General features: G+C 40.3%; 1 protein-coding gene across 2 annotated transcripts in view; it reads left to right on the top strand.

Moving 5' to 3' along the window:
• CTNNA1 (catenin alpha 1) overlaps window positions 1-26,625 on the top strand; it is a 319,319-nt gene that overhangs the window by 132,472 nt on the left and 160,222 nt on the right. The gene's annotated exons all lie outside the window — the stretch shown is intronic.

Genomic DNA, 26,625 nt, shown 5'->3' with positions numbered 1-26,625 from the left:
CGGGCCCCGCGCGGCTGCGGCGCTTTCTTTCGAGAAACTTTCTCGCGGTTTTTAAACTTTATCCCGGCCGACTCGGTGCGCGCGCCGGGCCCCCTCGGCCGCCTTCCCCTGTGGAGGGGAGCCTGCGCGCTGTTTCCGGTGCGGGAGTGGCGGGGAGCTGAGCTTCCCTGTGAAGTGATTGTGGTTTGTGGTTTCCGTGGTCGCACCCTCCTCCTCCTCCCCCTGCCACCGAAACTTGTTGGTCTGGTGGACTTGAGGTTCGCTGAGGCCGCGCTCCGGCTCGCCGGGCCCCGCGCGAGGGTGCGAGTGGGGTGCCGCCTTTCTCTGACCGGGTCTGGCTGGGAAGGTGCGCCACACCCGAGTGGACTTTCGGCGTGTACCGAGTTAACCTTTGTTGTGAAATTACTCAGACTTCTCGTGCTGGTGGGTAGGACGCGCCTCACTCTCGTTCGTCCTTTTGCCCGGGGGGCGTTGAACTCCTTCTTGTTGACTTTTAAAAGAGTGTGCGTGTGTGAAGCACTTGTTGGAAAAAATGTGGACCGAATGCCTGACCCTGGCTCGCCAGGAATGGCTTCCCAACAATGCAAGCGGCAGTTGGCTGGAGCCAGGATTGGCAGACACCCTCTTATGTCCTCCTGCGTCTTTGGAACAGTTTGTTTATTTATTTATTTATTTATTTTTGGTGTTTGTTTTGAACAGAATTTACAATTTAGAAGAATGAGTTATGTGAAGTTCCCAACTAAATTAAGGACATTTCGTATTTATGTTGAAGGAAACGGTTACATCATTGTATTGTTGCAACAGGATAACCATTTCCATGAGAGGATATTTTATTTAGCAGTGACTTTTGAAGTGACTGTACAGGTTTATGTTACTTTAGGAAAATGTAAGTTAAATTCATTAGGCGGTGTTATTTTGTTTTACAAGACGAAAGAAGTTATCCAAACCTCTGCTTAATTATGTACCCTTTTTGACTCTTATTAAGTTAAATAATTTTTATCCGCTTTTTTTTTTAAGGGCCCACCCATGACGTAAGATAAAGGCTGTGTTCCCAAGAGCTCTTAGTGTAATGTAGGGAAGGCATATACCCCCCCATGGAGTGTAAGGCAGACTGTTAAAAGTGCCATAATAGTACTTGTGCATGGGTCATATCATCTGTACTACTAAGGATAGAAAAAACAAAAAACAGAAACCCCAAACTTGTGAAAGCATGGAGAGGGGCCTAATAAGTTCTGTTTGGAGAGGTCCAGGAAGGCTCTGGAAGGTGGTGGCTTTTGAACTGCATGAAACTTGATAGGGTTTTTTCAGTGGAGGAAGCATAAAGGGGGATAGGAGTTGGTGGAATTATGACCTGACTCTTCTGATTTTCCTTACATTTTCGGCTCTTGCTTCTCAGCCCCCGCCCCCTTTCAGTTCACTCAGACCCAAGATTCTTTCTAACATATCTCAGCCTTTGACACTGTTGAGGTGGCATCACCTTCATTGCCGTCATCATCTCATTCTTAGAGTGAGTTAGAGATCAGGGGTGCCCTCTCCCTCTAAGTTGAGAATCTCTTCTCTGTGCAGTTTCCATATCTTCAAACTTAGGTGCTCAAGTCCACGTTTCTATTTTGATAGTGGGTGTCTCACCTCACCTACATGGTCACCTTGCTCCAGAGAGCTGAGTGTCCAGGTGCTTCTCAAACTCAGGATGCCCAAAATGAGACACCTTTGTTTTCTGGAAACCTAAACTGTATGTGGAGATGAGCAGTAACTGGTAGGGTCCTGGGATTTTTTGAGAAAGTAATAGGCTGAGATATGACAGACAGACCTGGTTGTTGCGGGTGGTGGTATGTCGTGGTGGTGAAGATCTGGACCAAGGGAACAGGGTCCTCTGCTGGTGTAAAGGTCCTGAGACAGGAATGAACTTAATGTGTTTTGAGACCTAAGACCTGTGGGGAGAAGGCCTCACATGAGATTGCCAGGGAACACCGGGTCATATGTTTGGATCTTATTCTAAGATCTGTAAGAAGCCATTGTAGGGAGTTTTATGATCTGATATTTTAAAGGAAGATTGTGGGAGTGAGGTGGTGTGGATGAATAAACTATTTTGGGGAAGTGAGACAGGATTTAAATATGGTTTGGTTTTAAGAGGCCTAGGCTTATCTCTGACTTGTTTTCCCAGTAATGACCCACCCCACCATGTCCCTTTCATGATGAACTCTTTTTTTTTTTAAAAGATTTTATTTATTTGTTTGACAGAGATCACAAGTAGGCAGAGAGGCAGGCAGAGAGAGAGAGAGGAGGAAGCAGGCTCCCCGCTGAGCAGAGAGCCGGATGTGGGGCTCGATCCGAGGACCCTGGGATCATGACCTGAGCCGAAGGTAGAGGCTCTAACCCACTGAGCCACCCAGGCGCCCCTCATGATGAACTCTTAGTCACATCTCAGGACTCAAGTTAGGGCTTTCCTTTATGGTAGCAAACCTCTTCTCACTAGGAGGTGTACTTCATTATACTGTACCTTATATTACTGATATCCCTGTTTGCCTTTTCTGCTACAGAGTGGGCCTGTGAGGCCCCTGATAGCCTTAGCCTTTGACTTGGTACCTGGCCTGGAGGGCAAATTAGATACTGTCAATGAAGGAGGAAAAAGAGTTTTTCCCGTCTTGAGTCTAACTTGTGGGTGGAACTGTGAAGGATGAGGCAATAGTCAGATTATGGAGAGCCTCAAATTGAAAACCATCTCCATTCCATTCTTCTTTCTTTTCTACCCATATCTAATCAGAGATGAAAGTCTCTCCATCCAATGTTCATGTTACATTAATTCCTTTTTTTCTGTTTTCACTGCAGTTTAGATTATCTTCCCATCTTTGAACAATTGAAACTACTTGTAGTTCTCTGGATAAATTGTTGTTTTTGTTTTCTTTGGTGCCTTTTTCATATTTTTTCCTTTTCCTGGAGCTGTTCTCTCTCTCTTTTTTTTTTTTTTTTTTTAATTCCTCTGACAAACTCATTTATTCTTTCTTTCTTTCTTTTTTTCTTTTTTTTTTTTTTAAAAGATTTTATTTATTTATTTGACAGAGATCACAAGTAGGCAGAGAGGCAGGCAGAGAGAGAGAGAGGTGGAAGCAGGCTTCCTGCCGAGCAAAGAACCTGATGCGGGATGGCAGGAACCGAGACGAAGGCAGAGGCTTTAACCCCCTCAGCCACCCAGGCGCCCCAAACTCATTTACTCTCTTTAAAACCAACCTTAGATGTCACTTTCTCTGGGTTTTCTCTTAGAACTCAGTGCTTCTTGGGTAGCTTGTACATACTCTTTGGTTGTATCTTTCGTACTGTTTGGTAAATATTTTTATGTCTGTCTTTTTCCGGGCTGTGGGTTCTTGGAAATGGGGCCTGGGCTTTTATTTTTCACAGAACTTTGAAAAAATTAAAGTATAATATACCTGTAGAAGTGTGCTCAAATCATGAGAATACCTGCCTAATGCTGTATTTGAGTGAAGACCATCCACATCCACTCTCTAGACCAAGAAACAGTAAATTATCAGTCAGTACTTGAGGAATCCCAGGTCACCACCTGTCCCTCTGCTCCCTTCAGTTTTTAATCTGAGATTTGGGAACATTATGGTTGCTCGTTTGCTCTGTTAGTGTTTGCCACAGTTAGTGGAATGTTTTCCTATCTTCCCCTCCACCTTTCAGTCTTTTACACCCAAGTAGTACTCATGTTCGTTTGAGAAACTTACTGCTCTCTCCTTGCTGAACTGATCAGACTCTTAGGTTTGCATTTAAGTCCAAAATTCTGGCTCTGAATTCATTTGTTCAACTTCATTTTCTTTCTTTCCTCCCCCTCCACCCCAAGATTTACTTAGAGAGAGAGAACGTGAAGAGGGGGCATGGGAGGAGCAGAGTGTGAGGGAGAGAATCCTCAAGCAGACTCCCCACTTAGTGCAGAGCCCGATGCTGGGCAGGTCTCACAACCCTGAGATCATGACCTGAGCTGAAACCAAGAGTCGCTCGACTGACTCAGCCACCTGGGCATACCTCAGCTTCATTTTCTACTGTAAATGTTGCTACATGTCCTCTGCACCTGCCAGGCATTCGTACTGGAGTGCCTCATCCTTCTCTTGACATGAATGCTGTCCATTGATGAAGGCTGGTTAACGTGGTTTTTTTTTTTTTTTTTTCCTGTTGCGACATTTGTCATCATTGCTGAAAGTGATCTTTAATTTACTGGAAATTCTAAAATTTGCCTCTGACTATGACATTGTCACTCCTGATCCTGTTTGTGTGTGTGTTTTGGTGGTAAAATACATGTAACAAAATTTACTATGTTATCACTCCTGATCCTGTTTGTGTGTGTGTTTTGGTGGTAAAATACATGTAACAAAATTTACTATTTTAACATTTTCATATACACTTCAGTGACATTGAGTACATTCATATTTTTGTTTGCTCATCACCACCATCCATATCCAAAACTTTTCATTTTCAAAAACTGAAACTCCATATACATTAAACATTAACGCCTCATTTTGCCTCCCTTCAGCCTCCTGACAACCACCATTATACTTCCTCTTTGAAGTTGACTACTGTAGGCACCTCATGTAGGTTGAATAATACAGTATTTTGTTATTTTGTGAATGGTTTATTTTCCTTCGTATACCTCAGGGTACATCTGAGTTGTAGCATGTGTCCTTTCTTAGAAAGATACACTAGTATCTGTTCATCTGTTGGTGGACACTTTGGTTGGTTCCACTTTTTGGCTGATAATAATGCTAATATGAAATGGGTGTACAAGTATGTATTTGTGTCCCTGCTTTAACTTCTTTTGGGTATGTACCCAGAAGTGGAATTTGTCGGTCATAAGGTAATTCTGTGCTTATAGTTTTTAGGAACTGCTGTACTGTCTTCTACAGTAGCTATACCATTTTGTATGTTTACTAGCAGTATATGAGGGTTCCAGTTTCTCCATATCCTCACCAACAGTTGTTATTTTCTTTCTTTTTTTTTTTTAAACTAGCCATCCTAGTGGAAGTAAGGTGATACTTCTTTGTGGTTTTGCTTTGCCCTTCTCTGATTAGTGATGTTGAGCACCTTTTCTTGTGATTATTGGCCATTTGTATATTTTCTTTGAATAAGTCTCTGTTCAAGTCCTGTGGCAATTTTATTAGAGTTGTTCGTTTTTGTTCAGTTTTAGATGTTCTTTGTGTGTTCTGGATTCTTAAATTTACAGTTTCAGCTATACAGTGTAGTGATTCAACAGTTTTATATATTACTTAATGCTCATTATAATAAGTGTACCCATGATCCCATTTACTGATTTCATTCATCCCCCCACCCACCTCCCCTCTAGTAACTTATCAGCTTGTTTTCTATACTTAAAAGTCTGTTTTTCGGTTCTCTCTCTCTTTTTTTCTTTGTTTTGTTTCTTAAATTGCACATATGAATGAAATCATATTTTATTATTTGTCTTTCTCTGACTTACTTTGCTTGGCATTATATTTTCTAGATCATGTGAAAATGATTACAATTTCATTCTTTGTGATGGCTGAGTAATACTCCACATTTTTTTTTTTTTTTAAAGATGTTATTCCTTTGACAGAGAGGGAGAACACAAGCAGGGGGAGCAGCAGGCAGAGGGAGAGGGAGGATGGGGGGCTGGATCCCAGGACCCTGGGACCATGACCCGAGCCAAAGGCAGACGCCTAACCAGCTGAGCCACTCAGGGAACCCTGAGTAATATTCCATTGTATATATGTGTGTATATACACCCCACATCTTCTTTATACATTCATCAGTCAGTTGACACCAGGGCTGCTTCCATAATTTGACTATTGTAAATAATACTGCAGTGAACATAAAGATGGATGTATCTTTTTGAATTAGTGTTTTCATATTCTTTGGGTAAATATCCAGTAGTGGATATATAGTTTGAATATTAATCCCTTTTTAGTGTATGATTTGCAAATATTTTTCTCTCAGGTTTTGGGTTCCCTTTTCACCCTGTTGGTGCACAAAAGTTAAATTTTGATCAAGTTCTGTTTATCTGTTTTTTTCTTTTGTTGTCTGTGATTTTTGGTGTCCTATTTAAGAAGTCATTGTCAAATCCAGTGCCACGGAGCTTTTCTCCCCTGTTTTGTTTTTTGTTTTTTTTGTTTTTTTTAATCCCCTCAGCTAAACTGGATACCCTGAGGGCAGGAACTAAGTTAGTATTCTAGGCCCTTTACCCTCCAGCACAGTGAAGGCGTGGTGAACAAGGAAAAAGTAGGGAAAACATTTTTTTAAAAAAATTTTAATTTTTAAAATGTTTTAACAATAAAGAGTTATGTTTAGAGTATTTCTTGCTATTGCTGATTTGTCATTGATTATGTCTGTCTCATGAATTAGGATGATAGTGTGTTTTTAGTTTTTAATCTTAAGAGTCCCAGTTGGAGAGTTTAGAGTTCAAACTTCATCATCTGTGTAATGAATAAGAGAATTTATAAAGGATATTTAACATCTAATGTGATAAAATGCTAATTTATTCTTTCAGTCCTGAACAGGAAATGTGTTATCCATATTAAGTGGGTTGTCTTATAAGTAAAACTAGTGAACTAGTTCTGTATTTAAATAGCATTAAATTGCTGGCTTACCTTCCTTTAGACTCTTCTAGACCATAAATTCTTTTGCAAGATGCCGAGCTCCTTCAGGGCGATTACTTTCTTCTGAATCTTTGACTCCTGTGATACCTGACTTATTTCTAAACCCATAGCAGATATTCTTCAATAAATACTGGATTAGTTATAGTAGGCATGCATAAGCTATATATAGGATTGTGGCAGGGGATGGAGGCATGACTGTACCTCCACTTCATTAAAGGTTTTTTTGGTAATAAAACTCCTAGTACCTAGAGATAAATATTGCTGACATTTTGGGGTAGATCCTCTAATCTTTTTTCTAGACATGTATATTGTCAGTAACTTTTATAAAAATTAGTTTTTACTTCATGTGCTCTTTTGTAATTTACTATTTATTATAACTTGAACCTTTTTTTGGTATCAGTTAGAAAAAAGAACTGCCAGATGAACTAGGCAATGACTTCAATTTTAAGAGACATCCAGATTTCAGAGACTTAAAAATGTGAAATATGTATGTGTTAGAACTGATGATATATGATTAATTGCACAATAGTAATATAGCATATTAATGATCTCTTACTGTTCCATTATGTAGCCCCCCCCTTTTTTTAAGATTTTATTTATTTGACAGAGAGAGACAGACATGGAGAGAGGGACTACAAGCAGGGGGAATGGGAGAGGGAGAAGCAGGTTTCCCGCTGATCAAGCCCCATGTTAGGCTCCCCTCTGCAACTGCCCACCAGTTGTGGGGGGGCTGTCTGACGGTCCCTCTCTCATATAAATAAAATGTTAAAAAAAAAAGTCTAGTTATACTTTATCAACGTGGCTTATATGGTACATTAATTTTTAATTTTTTGTTTGAGAAACTGTCATACTTACCATATTACGTTCCTGCTGGCAGTACACAAGGGCTCTAATTTCTCCACATCTTTGACAGCACTTGTTATTTATTTTTTTTTTTTTTAAAGATTTTTTATTATTATTTATTTATTTGACAGACAGAAATCACAAGTAGATGGAGAGGCAGGCAGAGAGAGAGAGAGGGAAGCAGGCTCCCTGCTGAGCAGAGAGCCCGATGCGGGACTCGATCCCAGGACCCTGAGATCATGACCTGAGCCGAAGGCAGCGGCTTAACCCACTGAGCCACCCAGGCGCCCTATTTTGGTTTTTTTAATGGTAGCCATTGAGCATGAAGTGGTATTTCATTGTAGTTTTGATTTGCATTTCCTTGATTGGTGATGTTGGATATCTTTTCATATGTTTATTGCACATCCCTGTATGTCTGGAGAAATGTCAGCTTAAATCTTTTGGACATAATTGGGTTGTTTGTTTTCTGGTGTTTGAGTTTTAGGAGTGCTCTATTTTCTGAGTATTAATCCTTATCACATATATGATTTGCAGATATTTTCTTCCATACCCTGGGTTTTCTTTTCACCCTGTGACCCTGTGGATAAAGTCCTTTGATACACAAAAGTTACTTTGATGAAGTTCAGTTTACTTGTGCCTTCAGGTGCCCTATGCAGGAAATAATTTCCAAATCCTGTGTCATAAAATGTTCTCCCTGTGTTTTCTTCCAAGAGGTTTATAGTTTTAGTTCTTAAATTTAGGTCTTTAGCCCATTTTGAGTTCATTTTTCTGTGTGATAATAGGTAAGGATCCAACTTCATCCTTTTACACGTGGACATGCAGTTTACTCCCAGCATTTGTTGGAAAGACTGTCATTTCCTCATTGAATGGTCATGATACCCTTACTGAAAATCATTTTACTGTAAATGTGAGCATTTGTTTCTGGATGATCTATCTGTTCTGTTGGTCTCTATGTCTTTATGCCAGTACTACATACATAATAGTATGCCAGTACTATTTTGATAATTGTAGCTTTGTATTAAGCTGATGTTAAATTAGCTCTTGAAGCTAGTAAACTTTGTACATTTATATTCTGTGGTTCCGTTGTATGTACATGCTGTTGAGAAAATAAATTCATTTAACTTCTATACATCTTGATTGTGGAGATGATTACTCTGCTCTCTGAGTTTGTTAAACCTTATGTATGGAATAGTACACCAGAGTCCATTTTACTGCGTGTGAAAGTGATAAAATAGGTAAAAAATAAACGTATCTAAGGCCAATTATCATTTCTGCTTTTCTCAGCTCAAATCATTTTTTCCTTGTGAGTGATTGTGAAGACACACCTTTAAAGAGTATTCAAAGAACTTTGGTTATAATGTGTATGTTGGAAGATTTAAGTCTTACTAGTTCCTTCTGTTTTCTTTCTTTTTTTCTTTCTGTTTTCTTTTAAGAAAAAAAAGTTGAAGCGGCGACTAGTGGCTCAGTGAGTTGGGGGACTCCTTTGTCTTGGCACTGGGTGTGGTCCTAGGGTCCTGGGATCCAACCCCTGCTCAGGGGGGAGCCTGCTTCTCCCTCTTCCTCTGTCCCTTCCCCCTGCCTGTGCGTGCGAGTGCACGATCTCTCTCTTTCTTTCTCTCACTCATGTGCGTACTCTCTGTCAAATGAATAAAAAAGAACAATAAACAACAACAACAACAACAACAAAAAACACAAGTTAAACACATTAGGTATCTGGGAGAGCCTCTCCCAGCAGCAATTCCTAAAATTCGGTCAGACACCATTGTGCTAGCTTCCAGACATTGAGGGTGTTAATTCCTGCAGTGTGTTCTTTAGCTTAGCCCCCCACAACGTGGGCCTGGCTTGAAGGTGAATAGTTTGCCTTGACTTGCCCTGCCTCATGATGTTTGTTCACTTGCAAGAACACTATACTAAATTTATGCATTATTGAAAGTTCAAAGTGTGCAGAAATACCATGCTTTAGAATAAAACTTCAACATTGCCCTTTCTCTCTTAGAGCCTCTAAAATGTTCATTATTTTCATCTTTAGTTTTTTTTTCTATAATGTCAAACTTTTTCTCCATGTGCAAGCATGCCCCCAACCCCATTTCTAATCGAGCTTGAAATTAACATGCATTTCTATTTACTTGTTGATGGACTGTCATCTATCAACCCCACTTTTTGATTGTGATTTAATTTTTGCTTTTTCAGTGGCTCAAGGTTATAGTAATGCACATAATGTAAATATGATTTGAAAGGCAGCTCGGAGTGTTATATTTATTTGCTTATTTATTTATTTAAAGATTTTATTTTATTTATTTGACAGAGAGAGTGACAGCTAGAGAGGGAACACAAGCAGGGTGAGTGGGAGAGGGAGAAGAAGGCTTCCCGCCAAGCAGGGAGCCCAATGCGGGGCTGGATCCCAAGACCCTGGGATCATGACCTGAGCTGAAGGCAGACACTTAATGACTGAGCCACCCAGGCGCCCCTTGAGTGTTATTTTAAGTGTTTGTAATAAAGATTGATATGTGATTTGGTTTTTAAAATTCCTCGTCATCTGTCCCCTGTTACAGTTGTAGTATAGGTAGAGCAGGAATTACATTGTGGAAGTTGTTATGATTTTATGCTGTAACTTTTTTTTTTTTTTAAAGATTTTATTTATTTATTTGACAGAGATCTCAAGTAGGCAGAGAGGCAGGCAGAGAGAGAGAGGAGGAAGCAGGCTCCCCGCTGAGCAGAAAGCCCGATGCGGGGCTTGATCCCATGACCCTGAGATCACGACCTGAGTTGAAGGCAGAGGCTTAACCCACTGAGCCACCCAGGCGCCCCCCCCCATTTTTTTTTTTAAGATTTCAGGGGCTTTATAGAAGAAACAAACTCTCATTTGCTTTAAAAGTTTTTAATGAATAATGTAGTCCAATATAATCTTGGTGTTAAGTAACTGGTTATACTCCTTAATTGCTAACTTAAAGGCTAGTTCTTTCCTGGATTGCTTAGTTTGGCTATTGCCATTTTATTGTAGTGAGCTGTAGATTTCCCTTGTTTTCTTATTCTGAGATTTGATTAGTAAATATTGTCATAAGTGGACCATCAATTGCATTTTGAAAGTGTGTTATTGCTATGGTTTTTTGCTTAATATTTGGCATTATGAATTGAAAATGGGAGTTAGAAGCCTGTTAATTATCAGGTTACATAATCCTGTACTGATTTATTAACCAGGTAGGATTGCAGACTGTTCTTGAAATTGAAAGTGCTATCATAACTCAGGAAATGCATTCAGTGTGGCCTATTTCAAGTGACATGAGGGACAAGAGCCTTTACTAATAGTCCATTTACCCTGTGCAGTTCTGAAACATGCTTTTCTTTCCAAGCAAAGATGTATTGTTACTATTCTCCCATAGTGTGTTGAATATTTCATTATGTTAAATATTTCAATGTTAATCTAGACTCTTAATCATGGTTTGTGAAAAATGATAGTGTAGTGAATAAGGCAGAAACTGAAAGGGTAAGTTACTTGTCAGGGTTCATGGGGTTTGCTCTTCTGGGGATCTCTGAATTGGCAAAGGTTTCTTAGAATTCATCTGTTATCATTTTCTTGCTTCCTTGGACCTGGGGTCATCATGTTCTCAGAAAAGCTGTAGTCTGACTTTGAAGTATATCTTTAGAAACCTGTCATTTTGCAGAGAAGCAGCTAAGTGAAATGTGAGCTTGATCCCTTGGAAGGAGGGGGAAAAAACCAAGGGAATGGAAGATGGCAATATCTGAGAGAAGTTTAAACTTCTTTTGGGTCATTAAGACCAGTGAAAGATGGAATGTTTTCTAGTTTGTCTTTTTTGAGGCAGGGTCAAAGGCAACCTTTAGTTAGCTGTATCTCAGTAACAGTGGGAAGGGTTCAGTTAAATGCAGTACACATTTATTCAAAGTCTGCCTTTCAAAGCAGGCGTTAGGAGATGTTAAGAATTTACAAGTCACCATTGCTAACCTCAAGAGTTTACAAACTAATGGGATTATTAGTCTAAGTAATCACTGGTAGGTAAGAATTAGGAATCTATAGTTTTGCTAATTTATAACACATTTTTTAAAAAAATTATTAATTTTATAGAGAATTTGTGCCAGCGAGCAGGGGTAGGGGAGGAAGGGTGGACAGAGAATCTCAAGCAGATGCCCCCCTGCCCCCGAGTGTGGAGCCCTACATGGGGCTTGATCCCAGGACCCCGAGACCAAATTAAGACTTAAAATCAGTGGGGCGCCTGGGTGGCTCAGTGGGTTAAGCCTCTGCCTTCGGTTCAGGTCATGATCTCAGGGTCCTGGGATCGAACCCCCTGCATCAGGCTATCTGCTCAGCAGGGAACCTGCTTCCCTCTTTCTCTCTGATTGCCTCTCTGCCTACTGGTGATCTCTCTCTCTCTCTCTCAAGTAAATAAAATCTTAAAAAAATAAAAAAAGTTAAAATCAAGAGTCGGATGCTTAACCGACTGAGCCGCCCAAGCACCCCGAGAAAAACATTTATTTCTTCCACAAGTGTCTGTGTTGCTAGATGAAACCGGAAACTGTCAAGCCAGTTGTTGAACATTTATAAAATGTTGTTAGGTGAAAAATTACCATACTCAAGAAAGCCATGGTCACTGTGCTCAAAGGGAAGCTCCCAGTTTCCTGGGAAACAGATGCACTGACTTAGCACGAAAATGGAGATGCGTGTTAAGTGCTGGAGGGACTCAGAAAAGAGGGAACAGCTCTCTCTGTGGGATTAGAGGACATATGTGTGAGTCTTGAAGGAAGATGGAAAAGTCAGGAAAGGTGCTCTGGCCTAGAGAGGGTTTATAAAAAGGTCTGGACATGTGCAAGTGCATTGGAGAAGTTTCACAGAGTGGATGGAGGTGATGAGTCTCAGGCTAGTGCCATTCAAGTTTGTTTACAGGAGTTTGGGCTTCATCCTGTTTGTGGTGGGGAAGTAGTTTCAGGGGTGAGTAGACTTTATGGTAAGTGGGGCAGTCTGGATAATGATTGGAAATGAGAAGATATATATATATTAAAGACTTCTAGATATGTTATTTATTTAAAAGGTTTTTATTTATTTGACAGAGATCACAAGTAGACAGAGAGGCAGGCAGAGAGAGAGGAGGAAGCAGGCTCCCTGCTGAGCAGAGAGCCCCATGCGGGGCTTGATCCCAGGGCTCTGGAATCGTGACCTGAGCCGAAGGCAGAGGCTTTAACCCACTGAGCCACCCAGGCGCCCCCAAGACTTCTAGATATTTTAAACCAGACCCAGGCCAGAGCCCTGAGAAGAGAAGGGTTAGTAGAGTGAGGTATTTACTGAAGTAGAGGAGGGAGAGGAAAGAGGATGAAAGAAAGGCCGAGAATCTCCTTCTGGGGCAGTTGGTTGGGTGGAACTTTGGTCAGCAGAAATGGGGAATGCCAAAGAGGGAGTAGATTGGGAGGAAAATACTTGCCTTGTGGCCTGTGGAGTTTGAGGGACTTAGCTCTTCAGTTGCTTTGTGGGGAGAAGGCCTTTGGATTGGGGAAATGCTGGTGGCCTTCACTATGGTAGCTATGAGGAGGTGGGGTTTGCTTCTTGTTTCTTTTCCTTTTTTTTTTTTTTTTTTTTAGGTGGGTGAATGGGTGGGTGGGATTTTAGGAGTTCTCAGGCAGTGTTATAAACAGTAAGAATGGGCCCAAAGTATTTTTAAGTTAGGAAAGATAAAAGACCAACCTTGTAATACCTCCTAATTTCTTTGCCCGTCTTATACCTCCTAATTTCTTTGCCCGTCTTTAAATGTTACTTTTTGCTATTTATTTGATTTTGTTTTTTACTTCTTGCCATTTAAATATTTATCTTCTGTGTTTTTCACTCATGCTTGTTTTTGGAAGGCTTCGAAGATCTTTGGTGCTGTTGTCTCCTCCTGTAACCTGAAACAGCTGCCTTACCCCCTCTTGTACAACAGATCCTCAGTGAGGACTTTCTCCCCTTTTGGGGACTCCCTCCTGGGTGCTGCTCTTGGGAGCTAATGTTTCCGTAACTGTTTTCTGTTGTATTGTAACTATTTTCTTGTCTTGATGAAGTCACCCCCACCCCCCACCAGCTTTTTTTTTCTTTGAAGATCTTTCTTTGAAGATGTACAGAAAAGTTGAAAGAGTATTGGAGTAAGCACTTGACTAGTCAGTTCACTTGGATTCTCCAGTTGTTAACATTTTTTATATTTGCTTTGTTACTCCATAAACTTTTCTTGAGGCATTTAAAAATAAACTGCAGATACCAGGGTACTTCAGCATGTAAATCCTAAGAATAAAGACATTGCCTTTACCTAACTTCAATATCACACAAGACATTTTACATTAATAAAATAACATAAAGAGTGTCACTGTGTCACTTCTCCCCAGAAACTTGGGAGAAATGCCAACTCTGGCATCCTACCCTAGACCTGATGTGGGAAATAAAAGCAAAAGAAAAATTAAATTTCCTTACTACTTACAGTACATTAATAAGTCCTTGAAACAGGCAGAGTGACATTCTTCTAGGAGCCCAGTAGCCTCAGTGTTAACACTTTGCTAAGAGCAAAGGCTGTCTTACCCTGAAGCCCAGGTTCCTGTCAGTCTACTTTAACATATAAAAATTACTTTGGAAACTTCCTTTATCTCGACTCTCCCAAGATATATGTTGGCATTCATCCCCCAAGCATATGACCCACTGATACCTGTCTGAAGGGTCTCATGACTAAGGTTTCATTAGACAGTAATAAATGACCTTTTCCTAACAATAGCCCCCTCAAAGTCCTGTAAACCTTGCTATCTAAGTTCCTTAGAGACTTAGGGTATCCCTAACCCCGCCTCAGTTTGAAAGTATATAATCAGCCAATCCTCACAATCCCAATGCAGCTCTTTTTGTCCATGTGTCCCGTCTCCATGCTTTAATAAAACCACCCTTTTGCATTGAAGAGGTCTCAATAATTCTTTTCTTTTCTTTTCTTTTCTTTCTTTCTTTCTTTCTTTCTTTATTTATCTGCCAGGCAGAGATCACAAGTAGTCAGAGGCAGGCAGAGAGAGAGAGAGGAGGAAGCAGACTCCTTGCTGAGCCAAAGGCAGAGGGTTAACTGACTGAGCCACTCAGGCTCCCCAAGAATTCATTTCTTGGCTGCTGGCTTCGAACTCCCATCTTTGCTACTGACCTGAGTCAGAATTGACCTGAGTCAGAATTTGCCTTTTAACAGGATTCCCAGAAATACTGATCTTATGGAGTGGTGCATATTTATATTAAATTTCATCAATTGTCCTAGTGATTTTTTTTTAATAGGTTTTTTTTGTTTGTTTTTTGTTTTTAAATCCAGGAATCAGGGGTGTTTGGGTGGCTCAGTCAGTTAAGCGTCTGCCTTTGGCTCGGGTCATGATCCCAGGGTCCTGGGTTTGAGCCCCACATTGGGCTCCCTGCCCAGTGGGGAGTCGGCTTCTTTCTCTCCCTCTGCCCCTCTCCCTGCTTGTGCATAAGTTCTCTCTCCCCCCACCCCGCCACCTCAGATAAGTAAAGTCTTTTTTATTTTTATTTATTTATTTTTTAAAAAATATTTTATTTGTTTATTTGACAGAGAGCTAGAGAGAGAGCACAAGTAAGCAGAGCGGCAGGGAGAGGGGGAGAGAGAGAAGCAGGCTATCTGCTGAGCGGGGAGCCCGATGTGGGGCTCGATCCCAGGACCCTGGAATCATGACCCGAGCCGAAGGCAGCTGCTTAACCAACTGAGCCACCTGGGCGCCCCAGATAAGTAAAGTCTTAAAAAAAGTAAATGCAGGAACCAATAAAAGATCACATAGTGTGTTTAGTTGTCATATCTCTTCAGAGTTTTTATTTCTGTCTCCTCCTTCTCCCTCCATGTCACTGACACTTCGGAAGAGTTTAGGCCGATTTTGTAGATGCTCTATAGTTTGGATTGGTCTGATTGTTTCCATTTTTGGCCATACTATGTACGTAATGATGTTCCTTTCTGAGGGCATTGCAGCAATTGTCACATTGTTCTCCTGGTGGTGATGCCAAGTTTAAACACTTGATAAGTTAGCATCTGCCACATTTCTCCCTTGTAAGTCACCTGTTTCCTTTTGTCCTTTTCGGGTAGAAGAATTTCCTTTACCCTTCAAGGTTCTAGCTGGACTAAGAATCGAATTGACATGAGACAAATTAATGGGAGAAAAATCAAATTTAATATTGTACTTAAGGGGAATCTATACAGACATGGAGATTCTAAAGATAGGCAACGTAATGCCAATAAGAGTTGAGTACTGGGGAGGGAGGAATCTGAGGATACAAAGGGGAGAAAGACCAATAGCAGGAAGGTAAAAGGAAATATTTGGGAAACAAATGTTGTGTTATTTTTTTTTTTTAAGATTTTATTCATTTATTTGACAGAGAGAGCACAAGATGGGGAGTAGCAGGCAGAAGGAGAGGGAGAAGCAGGCTCCCCACAGAGCAGGGAGAGCCCGATGTGGGACTCGATCCCAGGACCTCGGGATCATGACTTGAGCGGAAGGCAGTCATTGAACCGACTGAGCCACCCAGGTGCCCAAAGGTTGTCTTATTAAGTAGATAAATTTCTTTGGTAAAGAGGAATCTGTTAACAGCTCTCTCCCTAATATGAATAGGCAGTGGAGGGGGAGGTAAAGAACTTTTCCTGAATCTGCTGGGTTTTGATTGCTTTTAACTCAGAATAATGTTTATGCCAAAGCATAAACTTGGGAAGACTTGCCCCTGGCCCCCACAGTACTTAATTAATTGCCGTAATGATCTGATAGGGATTTATAATTAGTCTTTGTATCCCTTTCACCTAGCAGTTTCCCAGGATATGGTAATTGGTCCATCATTGAATTACGGAATAGGTAATCAAAAGTATATACTATAGTACAAATTTTAGAAGCAGATTGTTCTTATTTTGTCAGTCAGTCTGGGTAATTTCCTAATCTGAATCCGAGTTCAGGCATCTTTTTTCCTCGCTCTCCAAGAAAAATACAGTTCTCTTCCGGTGGGGTTCTCTTCAGCTGTGTGAAAAGTTTCTCTGCCTTTTAGTCCTATTGTTCTAAAACAAAAAACCTCTTTCCCTTTGTTTTCTCTGGTGCCTTCAGTCCAGATGTTGGTTTCATCATATTTGCTTTTTTGACCAGAGTCTTCCAGTTTCTTATGAAAACGGACTTCCTGTGCATCCATAATCAGTTGTTTGTTATGATGGCTTAGTGCAGCATTCTCTGGAACACTCTTCCCATTGTTAATGGCCTCAGCCATATGGGTTGGAAGCTAAGTAAAGGAATATAGATACCTGGTTCATACTGTAAACAGTCACTTCAGCAGCTCTGGAGCGTTTGTTTTTTTTTTTCCTTCCCTGATCTCTTCCCTCTTCTTGGTCTGTGCTCCAGCCATATTGGTCTTCTCTTTAAGTATTGGGAGATGCTGTGTTGTCTGTGTTGTGTCAGCCTGCATTGTTCTTTCAGATACTCCCTCACTCTTCCTGGACTTTCAGATTGAAGGTCAAATGTTAACAAGATAGGCCCTTGAAAGACCCTACGTAATTCGTTTATCATTATCCTGCTTAATTTTCTTCCTAGTCCTGGTATAGTCTAGTTTTCTTTCTTTCTTTAATTAATTAATTTAAAGATTTTATTTATTTGAGAAGGAGAGAGAGAGAGAGAGAGAGAGAGCACAGGAGCAGGGGGAGGGGCAGAGGGAGAAGCATTTTCTCCCCTTAGCAGAGAGCTTGGTGGGGCTGGATTCCAGGACCCGGAGATCCTGACTGGAGCCAAAGGCAGACGCTTGATGGACTGAGCCACCCAGGCGCCCTGGTCTCATTTTCTAATTTATGCCATTACTATAGTGTTGTTTCATGAAGGCAGATTTTTCTAGTTTTGTTCCATGCTGTCTGGAATAATGCCTAATGGAGAAGGCACTCAAATACTTGCTGATGGACTGGCTAAATGGTTGACTGAATATTGTTTTATCTGTTCTTTGTTTAGTGCTTTTGCTAATCATTATGTCTCCTGTTGCTTGCAGTGTGACAGTTTTCATTCAGCTCTTCTGTGTTTTCTCATTGTCTTTGGTGCTCTCAAAATAAGAAAAGGATCAAAAGTGATTAACTATTTATTATAATTAAAAATAATTATAGGGGTGCTTGGGTGGCTCAGTTGTTAGTCTGCCTTCAGCTAAGGTCATTGGGATTGAGCCCCGCATTGGGCTTCCTGCTCGGTGGGGAGTCTTCTTCTCCCTCTCCCTCTGCCTGCTGCTCCCCCTCCTTGTGCTTGCTCTCTCTTTGTCAAAAAAAAAAAAAAAAATTGAAATTTTTATAAAATGATCATGATCATCATCATAGTCAATCACCATCCTTTTCCTCATAGATTTATACACCTAAAAGGAGGGTGACAAACTACTATGTGCCATATAAGCGCCTGATATTAAACGTATTTGGGTATGATGAATTGATCACATGGAAATCTAGTTACTTTGCAGTAGAATGGAAACTTTTTACTCTGATTTTGGCTCTCTGTTTTGACCAAGGTTGAGCGCTTTTTTCCCCCCTCCCTTTTTTTTTTTTTTTTTTTTTTGATGATGATGATATTGTACCTATCTTTATTTATTTATTTTTAAAAGATTTTATTTATTTATTTGACAGAGAGAGATCACAAGTAGGCAGAGAGGTAGGCAGAGAGAGAGAGGAGGAAGCAGGCTCCCTGCAGAGCAGAGAGCACGATGCGGGACTCGATCCCAGGACCCTGAGATCATGACCTGAGCCGAAGGCAGCGGCTTAACCCACTGAGCCGCCCAGGCGCCCCTGTACCTATCTTTAGAAAGAGACTGAATTTTGGGGGGGGAAAGCCAAGTTTTCTTTTTGTTTACATGAACCATCTGTGTTTTTATGCATCTTAATTTCTTGCCCTCCCTTCTTCCCTTTACTACCTCTGTCCTCAACCTGTTTACATTTTTGAAGAAAGTGGCAGGCTTGGTGGGAGGGAATTTAGTAAAATAGGCGTGAGTCAGAGTAAGTCTTTTTTTTTTTTTTTTAAAGATTTTATTTATTTATTTGACAGAGAGAGATCACAGTAGACAGAGAGGCAGGTAGAGAGAGAGAGAGGGGGAAGCGGGCTCCCCGCCGAGCAGGGAGCCCGATGCGGGACTCGATCCCAGGACCCTGAGATCACGACCCGAGCCGAAGGCAGCGGCTTAACCCACTGAGCCACCCAGGTGCCCCCAGAGTAAGTCTTAATGATAAGGATTACCTTGTTTTTTTGCTTTTTTTTGACAGCTAGTGGGAGATTTGAGAGTTGAGATCCCAACAGCTGTGTCAACTCTGCTTAATGCAGATGAAGCTTGGCAACCCTTGTTATGGCAAGGAGTAATCCACAATCCTGTATCTTGTGCAGTGTGACAGTTAACCGTTACTGTGGGTACTTTTAATTTTAAAATTTCCTGATTTGCATTTAAATGAACCATCTTAACATTGCATTAACTTAACCTTGCTGTTAAAAAAAAAAAAAAAGCCGGCACCCAGTAGCAAGGTAAGGATATTCTAAAGCTTTGAAGCAGACAGGTTTTAAGAGTGATGTGGCTATTCTGTTGTAAATGAACATTTAATGTCTTTAGAGAAGGTCTGTAAGCTCTTTGCCCGAATGAGGCAGTTTGCCAACAATCACCCTCCTTGGTTCTGATAGAACTATGGGTATATTTTCTGCTTGTTGCTTCTCCGTTTCTCTATCATGAAGATTGCTAGTCAAACGCCTATATCTCTGCCCCTTTCAGAATTTATAGCAAACTTTTGCGTAATAGCCAGGATTGGTATTTATAAATAAGGTAATGAAGACTGAATAACTATAGTTTAACTTTTTATTTAGTTCCACTAAGCATGATCCCTCCTGAAAAAACCCAAGGTTGCTGTAATTCATTAAGGTTGGCTAGCTCTAGTACGTTTTGTAATAGATCTTGTGAAGGAGTGCTCTGTAAGTTAATTGGAAAACTAGAAACTGCCAAGAGTTTAAAAGTTATTTGTTTAGCTACTCTAAACAATACCATTAATTGTAGAGAAACAGAAGATATGACTAAGATTAAGGCAGGAGCTTTGTCTTGGTAAGCTTGTAAATATTTTAAAATCAGTTTGCATAAATTCACTTCGACTAATACTGTATCTGCTCTGCATAAAGCAGCTTGCCAGCAACTTAAGGGATATAAAGAAGCATAAGCGTAGTTACTATCCTTAAAATGTAGCTAGGAAGACCACAGGCTAACCGTGGGAGAAATTGCATCCAATAAATTAATTCCGAAGCTATTGAGAGATAACATAAATGAAAGAAATACTAGGATTTCAGTCCTGGAAGGACTTGGAGCCTAGAATTCAGTCCCTTCTATTTTATAGTTGAGAAAATGGAGGATCCAGAAAGGTGATAAGACTTTCCCAAGGTAAGAGCGTAAGTTAGTGACAAAGCTAGTACCAGAAGGCATGTTCTTTCCGGATAACATATTCTTATAGACTTTAAATGCTCTTAGAACTTCTGCTTCCTGGGGGCGCCTGGGTTGCTCAGTGGATTGAGCCTCTGCCTTTGGCTTGGGTCATTATCTCAGGGTTCTGGGATCAAGTCCTGCATCGGGCTCTCTGCTCGGCAGGGAGCCTGCTTCCCTCTCTCTTTCTGCCTATCTCTCTGCCTACTTGTGATCTCTCTCTCTCTCTCTCTGTCAAATAAATAAAATCTTAAAAACAAAACAAAACAAAACAAAAAACCCTTCTGCTTCCTGAAATCATTTTCGGGTTGGGGTCAGCAAAAGCATAAATTGGTTCGGTAGTATAGTTTCATCATGTTCGGCATCGCTCTTGGCAGGGCCTTTGATTAAAGGTGCTGCACAAGGCAGTCTGCTTCCATCATGGTTATCGTAAGACTTGAAAACACACTGAATGGCTTCTCAATTTTCAAGTGTCAGTATATTTCAAGTTTTTCAATGTGAGTGAGTGATTGAGTCCTTTGCCTTAACACTTTTAGCAGCAGGTGGAGCCTGGTGAATTTTTATGGGGAGATTGGAGACCTCCTCAGAGATATTACTTAACAGGATGTAGAGTTCTAGAACATAGAACTGAAAGGACGTTAGGGGAGAACTTGTTCATTGGTTGCAAAGTCTTGGCCAGCAGCGCAAACAGTACTTAGACGTTTTTGTTTGCCCTACGTAGTGGTAAGATATTTTGGGATGAGTTGCTAACACTGAAGTTACGAGGCTTTACATGAAAGTCTACGTCTCTGGGTCTCTTGAAAAAATTGCGTGATCTACCAACCCTATGTCTATGTGATAGAGCTCCTGCGTGGAGCTAATGGGCAGCTGGGCACATGTTTTCTGCATTTACCTGTCCTGGTCTCTTCTAATGGGGCCCCTGAGAAGTCGGGTGTCGTTTGCAACTCATTATTGTTCCTTTTTTTTTTCTTTTTTTAAAGTTATTTATTTATTTATTTGACAGAGAGAGAGAGAGAGAGAGAGATCACAAGTAGGCAGAGAGGCAGGCAGAGAGAAAGGAAGGGAAGCAGGCTCCCCGCTGAGTAGAGAGCCCCATGTGAGGCTTGATCCCAGGACTCTGAGATCATGACCCGAGCTGAAGGCAGAGGCTTAACCCAGTGAGCCACCCAGGCGCCCCAACAACTCATTATTGTTCTTACACTTTGCCTTTTTTTCAAGTTAAGAAGAAAGTTGAATTATTTTGTTCCACAAAGTATCAAAATAATAAAAACAAAAGACCAAGTAGGCTTTTTTTTTTTTTTTTTTTTGGAGAATGTTTTTATTATCAGCAAGTATACAAATCTTCAGGGTACTCTTGTTCTTTAAGCTAAAAGGCTATTTGGCTATTTTTTCTTACAAGTTTCAGAGAAACCTTTTTTTTTTTTCCCCTTTCTTTCTCTGACTTGGTCTGCCCAGTCTTCACAGGCTTACCTTGCACAGCTTCCTCCCCCTTTGTGGTATCTCTAAAAGAGCTTTCCTGCTCTTCAACGGCTTCCCGATGGCCTGAGACTCTTGTTTCTTTGCTTGGGACTCTCATCTTGGGCCCCACTTTTGCTCATGAAGGAAAAATGGGTCCAAGTTTGCATAGGAAAAGGGGCTCCTGGTGGCTCAGTTGGTTGTGTCTGACTTTGGGTTTTGGCTTGGGTCATGATCTTAGGGTCATGAGATTGAGCTCCGCCACAGGTTCTGTGCTCAGCCCAGAGTTTATTTCTTTGGAAAAGTGAATTGTTACTGTGTTGCACTTGTTTCATAATTAACACAAATGTGATCACTTATCTCCTTGGAACCAGCTTCACTTAATGTCTGGCACCTTCCTCTACAACTCTTGAGAGGTTTTCTGCTTTATTTGTGTTGATGTATTGGTGGTGGAATGCTAGGATACAGAAATGCAAGGTCCATGGGGCAAATCATTCTTTCTGAACTGTCTTATCTGTGACATTCGATGACATTTGCTTTAGCTGTTGTCAGCCCTTTAGCAATCTAGAGCACTCCATCTCTAAGGTTTACTGACTTGGGCTGATCAATTTTGTGGATAAATAACCTTTATAAACCAAAGTATAGGCCTGACATAATGTTAAGTGTAGAGAGCAAATTTGCCCACTTGCAATTAAAAAAATTTCCTGGAAACTGGCATTCTGTTATTAGATTAAGCAAATCCAAATTTCTTTTGGCATCCCATCTCCAGTGATTCTAGGATGTTTAGATAAATCTAAGATATGTTAGATGATGCCTGCACTAATGTTTTAAAAAATATCTGAGGGCCTACCTATTTATGCATCAAGCCTGCATTTATGGGCGAAGACACAGTTTTATATTAAAATTGTCAAGAGTGGGCTAGTCATAGACATGTGCAGTTCTACCTTGTCCTAGTTGTCATTTTAATGTGTAGAATTTAGGTGTTGATGTTGCTTTCTGTAGAGTCTAGAACTGTGTTGTCTGACAAGGTAATCCCTAGTGAATATTCAACATTAATTAAAGTAAAATAAAATAAAATAAAATCAGTCTTCAGCCACACTAGTCACATTTCAGAACATCTTTCTCCCTCTTTCCTTTCTCCCACCTCTCCCTTCCTGCTTCTCTCCCTGTCTGCTCTTCTTTCTCCTCCTTCCGTCTTCCCCTTCCCTTCCCTCCACTCCTGCTCCCTTCTCCATTCTCCTTCTACCCCCTCACTCTCTTTCCATCTCATCAGCATTTATTTCCCTCTCTTCCTGTGTCTCTGTCTCTGTTCTTCCCTTTCTTTCTTCTTCCCACTCTCCCATCTACTTTCCTCTCCTCTCTGTATATGACATACTTAATGCATTGTTTTTTGAACCATGTGAAAGTTGCAGACATCTCGTGTCTGTTACGTGCAACAAGGACATAACTACAGTATAATGATGAAAATATGCAAATTTGATGTCTAATTTAGAACCTACTTAGATTTTATCATTTGTCTCAGTTGTCCCCTGCCCCTCCTTCAAGTACAGTTTCATTCCAGGATTACTGCGTTGGTTGTCATGTCTCTTTAGCCTCCTTTAGTCTGGAAGAATTTCTGTCTTTGTTTTTCTGACCTTGACGTATTTGAAGACTAAAGCCAATTATTTTGTAGACTATGCCTCACTTTGAGTTTGATGTTTCCTCTTGACAAGATTGAGACTCTGTAGTTTTGGTAGGAAATATTAAAAGTCATGTTATGTCCTTCCCTGTGCATCATATCAGGAAATATATGATGTCAGTTTGTCCTGTTACAGGGGATGTTGATTTTTTTTTTTTAAAGATTTTATTTATTTGTCAGAGAGAGAGAGGGAGAGAGAGCGAGCACAGGTAGACAGAATGGCAGGCAGAGGCAGAGGGAGAAGCAGGCTCCCTGCCAAGCAAGGAGCCCGATGTGGGACTCGATCCCAGGACGCTGGGATCATGACCTGAGCCGAAGGCAGCTGCTTAACCAACTGAGCCACCCAGGCGTCCCGGGGATGTTGATTTTGATCACTTGATTAAAGTCGTGTCTAAAAGGTTTTTCTACTTTGAAGTTCCTATAACTAACTCCCCCCCCCTTGTAATCAGTAAATAATCCGTTGGTAATTACCATGAGAGTATGTCAATAATCAGTTTCTTTGTAAATTTTCAACCACTTGGTTTAGCATTCAGGATGCTGATCATTCAGGATGTTTTTTTTTTTTTTTTAAAGATTTTATTTATTTATTTGACAGACAGAGATCACAAGCAGGCAGAGAGAGAGAGAGAGAGAGAAGGAGAGAGAGAAGCAGGCTTCCTGCTGAGCAGAGAGCCCGATGCGGGGCTGGATTCCAGGACCCTGAGATCATGACCTGAACCAAAGGCAGAGGCTTTAACCCACTGAGCCACCCAGGCGCCCCTCAGGATGATTCTTGAGTGAATCCATTATTATGATGTTTCTAAATGGTGATTTTTCTAAACCCATTATTCCTCTGCATTTATTATTTTCCTGTTGTATGGAAGAACTTCTCCTTTATTTTAATTAGCCTGGGTTCTCATTTTATTGAGTGGATCATAATCTGTTTAATTTAATCTTCAGGAAAGCCTTCTGAAGGTAGTGATTGTCTTGTTTTATGAATGAGTAAGGAAGGTTAGAGTGGTTAAGTTATGATCAAACCTGCCTTTTTTTTTTTTTTTAAGATTTTATTTATTTGTTTGGTAGACAGAGATCACAAGTAGGCAGAGAGGCAGGCAGAGAAAGAGAGGGGGAAGCATGCTCCCTGCCAAGCAGAGACCACAATGAGGGGCTTGATCCCAGAACCCTGGGATCAGGACCTGAGCTGAAGGCAGAGGCTTTAACCCACTGAGCCACCCAGGCGCCCCTCAAACTTGCCTTTTGATTGTATTGTCTTCTTCGTATAAAGATGTAAAGATTATAAAATGAAGATTCTGCTTTTTTAATTACAAAAGTAACTTTTTCTAAATACCTGTATGATTTTTATAATACCAGAAAATACAGTTAAGCAAAAAGGATGTTTAAACTATCTATAATCCACACTTTAGAAGTAACACTATTGTTAATATTTTGGTTTATGCATTTAGATATCTTTATTCCTCCCTGAAGTCATACTTTATATTGTTTTGAAACCTCTTTAGCATCTTCAGTGGTATATTTGGAACATTTTCTCATAAACTTCTGTAACATCTTCCCTATTTTATTAGATGAGAAATTTCAGGTATACAAAGAAGCTAAAAGAATAAATCTGAGAACACCCGACCACATGTCCTCTACCTATATTTAATAGTTATGAGTATTTTTTCATAATTCCTTGATCTGTATATGTATATATTTTTTTTTGCTGTACTATTGGAAAGTTGCAGAAATCTTTACATTTTACCCCTAAATATTTCAGCATGCATCTCCTAGAAATTGTCATTTTTTTCTACATAGTCACAATTTCATTATCACACCTATGAAATTGAGCAGTAATTCTGTAATAACATTTAATATTGAATAAGTATTGAAGACCAATTTCCTTAGATATGTCTTTTTTTAAGATTTTATTTATTTATTTGAGAGAGAGAATGGGAAGGGGAAGGGTCAGAGGGAGAAGGAGACTCCCTGCTGAGCAGAGAGCCCGACGTGGGGACTCTATCCAGGACCCTGAGATCTCGACCTGAGCCAAAGGCATTTGCTTAACCAACATAGCCACGCAGGCACACTTCCTTACAAATGTCTTAGTAGCTGCTTGTCTCAAGCTGTTGTCTAAATATGGTACATGCATTGCAGTAGATTTCTTGTCTCTTGAGTGTTTCAGTCTAGAATAGTCTTCCTACCCTCTTCCCCAAAACTCTGACTTTCTGAAGAATTGAGGCTGTTATATTGTAAGGTACCCTCCATTCTGGATTTGTTTTCCCATGGTGTTGCTTACCATGCTTCTGCATCCCCTATAAGGTTGACATTGAACCTAGGCCAGTTTTTTATTTTATTATTTTTTAAAAAATTTAAAAAGGTTTTATTTATTTGGCACAGAGAGAGAGAGAGAGTACAAGCAGGGGGAGTGGCAGGGAGAAGGAGAAGGAGCAGGAAGCCAGATGATCCCAGGTGGGATCATGACCTGAGCTGAAGGCAGGTGCTTAACCAACTGAGCCACTCAGGCCTCCCTAGGCCAAGTTTTTAAAGCTGTGGTGAATTTGGATTGGAAAAATTTTTGTCTTTGTTTTCACTATTAACAGGAATTTAGCATTTCTATTATTGTAGATAACAAACTACAGTTTTCAGTTGAACCTGTAACTTTGTTACCGGTAGGAATCTCAGTGTTTTTCATATCTGCAATAATTGCAACGTTACCTTGAAAAATGTGCATGTTCATTGTTACTTTGAAGTGGTTGTTGGACTTCTTGCTAAGTCTTATTTAATATTAATAAAGAAGCACATATGTTACTGTATTATCTATTTGTAAAGTATCTTGATAACTAAATATCAGTATATGTGTTTACTTTGTAATCTTTTGGATTGTGTTGTATGCATTTGAAAAACATTATAGGAAAAGGTCTTATAGCTGCCTATTCAGTACAGAAGCTACTAGCTACAAGTGGCTCTTGAACAGGTGGAATGTGACATCTTTGACTTTAAATGTACCCTGAGTGTAAAGCAAATCCCAGATTTGGACACTTAGTACTTATGTGAAATACCTCTAATAATTTAAGAAATGTTTACATGGCAAAATACTTTTTTGGATATATTGTGTACAGTCATCCATTTCTTTTTAATGTTGCTATTTAAAAAAATTACATAGGTGGCTTACACTGTATTTCTATTGGACAGACATTGGTCTTTAGGCTTTGCTAGCCTGCCAAAAAGCTCCATGGCATTAAAAAAGGTTTTGAATCCCTATATGGAGGCTTCAGTAGACTCCATTTACTCTAGTTAAACATTTATTTTTGCTGTCGCACGACTACTCATTTTATAGTAACATCAAGGGTCTTGAAAACTTTTTATTCTTTTTTTTTTTTTAAAGGTTTATTTATTTGAGAGAGAGTGCACAAGTGTAAGTGCTGCATGCACATGCACGAGATGGGGGTGGGGTTTGGAGCAAAGGGAGAGGAAGAGAAGCAGACTCATGTTGAGCAGGGAGCCGGGCTCAATCCCAGGACCCCAGGATCATGACCTGAGCTGAAGGCAGACGCTTAACTGACTGAGCCACCCAGGTGTCCCTCTTGAAAACCTTTTAAAGTTTTTTTTTTTTTTTTAATTAA

The sequence above is a fragment of the Neovison vison genome, chromosome 1, assembly GCF_020171115.1.
Source record: "Neovison vison isolate M4711 chromosome 1, ASM_NN_V1, whole genome shotgun sequence".
Taxonomy (NCBI): domain Eukaryota; kingdom Metazoa; phylum Chordata; class Mammalia; order Carnivora; family Mustelidae; genus Neogale; species Neogale vison.
This window is presented reverse-complemented; position numbering and strand designations above follow the sequence as displayed.